The sequence below is a fragment of the Olea europaea genome, chromosome 12 (assembly GCF_002742605.1).
Source record: "Olea europaea var. sylvestris chromosome 12, O_europaea_v1, whole genome shotgun sequence".
In the NCBI taxonomy this organism is placed as follows: Eukaryota; Viridiplantae; Streptophyta; class Magnoliopsida; order Lamiales; family Oleaceae; genus Olea; species Olea europaea.
In genome coordinates this window covers 26553738-26557687 of record NC_036248.1, presented here as the reverse complement: position 1 = coordinate 26557687, position 3950 = coordinate 26553738, and positions in this window count along the sequence as shown.

The following is a 3950-nucleotide window of genomic DNA, read 5'->3' as shown; positions in this document are numbered from 1 at the left end:
CAATCTGTTTCTAATTTCTTCATTACAAAAAAAAATATATATATATATATATATATATATATATATATATATATATATGTAGAAACAAAAGTCAACAATTGTAACTGAATCATATAATGCAATTGAAATTGATCCATTGTGAAATGTTACGTATATTACCAATCTATACTAAATATGTCAAATAGTATTCTGTCATACACCATTCTATATTGACTCCACTATGAGACATAAAACAAAGGTCCAAAAATGCGGCTAATCCATGCAGTTGAAATTCTGATTTCTAGATCCATAATGAAGGTCACAGATTTTGACAGTGATCTACACGCTACCAAAAGTGATGTATCCATTATAAACAGTCCAAAATTGCTGACTTGCTCTTGATGCAATTGAAATTCATTATAAAATGATCTGAAACTGCAGATGTCTAAAAGGCAGATGAAATTCAGATCCAAAAAAAAACTTAAAAACTAAATGTGCCAAAAATTTCGAGATCCGATTTTGCCGAAAGCATCAAGAATAATTCTTAAATTTAACAGTTTAAGGAATTTCACAAAATTTAAACATTCTATTCGAGAAAAATAATCCAAATATCATACGAATAGAACATGCACAAATCCTAATAATCTAGCAAATGATGTATGCTCTGATACCACTTGTTAGAAAATCAAATTAGATCCAAATATAAATTAAATCATAGGATCAACATCATGCTAAATTACTAGGATTCACAGATTCAGATAATATACTTGTATCCATTGTAAACGATTCCCTACTGTTGCGGAATTACTGCAATAATCGATTACGTACCGATGAATGCAAATGAAGAGGGTGGTTTTGTGATCTTCCTCAACCAAATCTCCTTATTCCTCAATGGGACCGTGATTTCTCTTCTTGATGGGGAGAAGGGAAAAGAGTGTATGATTTGGTATATTGGGAACCATAACCAAAATAATCTTTATATACTACTTAATTAAGGTTCCCATTATCCCTTAATTAGAGTAATATTAGCCGGTATCTACTCACTTAGTCCATATTAATTTGAGTAGTCTATGGGCATACAAAAAATAGACCACTTGATTTTTGCCCATTATATTAAATAGCTAATATAATTGTATTAATATGTTGCCAATATTAATTTAGGAAAATCGTGTTTTTCTAACAATGGTACCTAAGTAACACTTATGAAGGAGCTGAGGTGGCAGTACCACTTCCTATGAGCAAGAAGCTTGGTTAAAACTAAGAAGTATTGACCTCTCAATTTGGGCCTTGACTAATTTTTTTCCTCCATTTTCTTTTCAACTGTTGAGATTGTAACTTTTTTATATTCTTCTTTATATTTTGATTTTCATTCATTTTCTCCTTACCTTGCTTCCAATTTGACTCAACTTAGCAAATTTCACCTTTTCTCAAAGAAGTCTCTAGTCAGTCCTTTCATCCCTTCATAGTTCGTATTCCGAGGTTTTGTTCCAGGTACCTTCTTTTGTTCACTTCGTCCCCACATCTTCTACTCTTTTTGGTTTCTTTGAAAAGATAAGTCTAGTTTAGTCTTCATTCTCTGGGAGAACGACAAGATAATTCTTTAAGTCCTTCTATAGGTCATTACCTAGTATGGATGCTTAGGGGATCTTGATCCATGTCCTTACAATTGTCCATGCTAATAACATCGCTCAACCTATAGAAAAGCACTATAATCTGAACTAGGTTGAGAATTTTAAGGATGAAAAGTGAGAGTTGTTTAAAAAGTCAATGTGGGATGTCTTAAATTAGAGCGAACTATCAACCCGAAAATGCTTGAGTCATGACATACAACATACAATATTCACAGCTTGATCGAGTTGTTCCTGCCAATGGTTGACAATCGGGCTTGTGAGCCTCTAGATGGCTATGTGGCATTGAATTCCGACCTATTTGCGGTTTGGCTAAGGTTACTTTTCCTCCGATATTCAATATATTTCTTTCCTCTTGGAGAATAGTCCTAACCTAACTCTACCATAATAGGTGCAGAACCTTATTTTGATTGCCTATTGCATGCCACATGCTAGGATTTCCTGAACTAATAGTAGATCAATTTAATTCCTTCTACATCTTTAAAGAGGATGAAAAAGATTGTTGTGGTATTATAGTAGTGTCAAGGTGAGGACTGGGAGTCAATAGTGATAGACACCCATTTATCAGTGAGAAAGTGGAAGACTTATTATTTACATGTCTAAGGAGATTGATGGTTCTATCCCTTAGAGTTTTGGAGGGAGGATGTGTTCCCAACTCAATACCATGAAACCCATAAGTGTTCTAGCTTGGTAGGGTTCTTATAAGTATTTTCTGACCTAGCATCTAGTCTTTCTTGTTTCTTTTGCAGATTAATGTTGTGTAGGGCTTCGGTCCGACAATAAAGGAGAGAATGAACGTTATCAGAGGTCTGGTAACCTCCTCATCAGTGATGTTGACCTCTTCATGGCTGGGCTTTTTATTTGTGATTTTATCCTCTAATCAGCAGGTACTTTATTTCTCCTTTCTTCTCTTTTTATATTTTCTATTCTATGTTAAACCCTCAATCTGACCTCTCCATTTGTCCTTTTTAGACCATTCTGAGAAAGTTAGGAGCATTAGATAAGCTCGAGTTTGATATTTGCTTTCTTCATGAAGCTCTTCGGCCTCAAAAGGCGATCTTAGTAAAAATGAACATAGTTGACCCTAAGAGACCTCAGATGGAGAAACGCCCTTCTGTCGAGCTCCCTCTCAAGATGAAATTTTCATCCCTCTTAGCTTAAGCTTACTTTGTACTTTCCTTTCGTACACATGGAGTCTATCTTCTAATTAACAATGTTTTCAAAACCGACCCGACCATAGACCCGAAAAAGTTAAATGGTCAAGAGTTGAAAGGTCAATCCGGGGATGAACTGCTACATAATATGTGGGTTCTTTTTTTTTTTTTCTTTTTTTTTTCTTCTTCAAAATGACTTTTTAATTTCAGGTCCTACTTCTAATGTTAGTAGGAAATGAGATAACAAAATAGACAAAAGTATTAATAGTTGAAACAATTAAATATTTTCACAGGACAATGGGAAATGAGATAACAAAAGAGACAAAAGTATTAATAGTTGAAATGATTAAATATTTTCACGGGATTTTAGTTTGTTGTTATAATAAAATAAATGAGAAAATTTGAACAAAAGGATGTTAAAAAAATAATAATAAAATTCCACCTTGTTAAACCAAAGCCCTTCCAATCCCAAATCAGTTTACAGTTCCACTACAATAGTAGAGAAGGGATATAAAAAATGTTGTATATATATATTTTTTCAAATTTTTGATTTGGAAAATTTCATAAGAGTTTAAATATCACACATTTCAAAATCAAGAAAACAAGTTTCAAACTTCAAAAATCAGATTTTTATTAAAAATTAATTATGATTTAATTAATTGATTAATTATTTTACTAAGAAAATATATTTATGTCACAGATCTATACAATTTGATCACAAATCAACGATTTAATTAATCACTTATTATATTTTGATCACAAATAAAAAATTTTATGGTCACAATTTAAAATTTTTATAGGTCACAAATTGTTTATCGATCGCAAATAAAAAAAATTTCATAAGTTACATTTATTTATCGATCACAAATTACAAGTATTATAATTCACAATTTATTATATAGTAATAAATTATCGATCATGAATTAACAATTTTTTAGGTCACACGTTATTTCTTGACACAATTTATTTTTTTCATTAGTCACGTATTATTTATTGGTTATGGACTAATCAATTTAATAGTTACAGTCAATCAAATAATTTTTGACCACTATCAATACTTGTGACCACCATCTCACTATTGCCTCCAGAACCACCACTGCCATCATTTCCTGATAGTTGGTCACAAACACTTTCATACCACAATGTCACCGCAACCGAAATACCACCACCACCACCGTCGTTGTCGCCA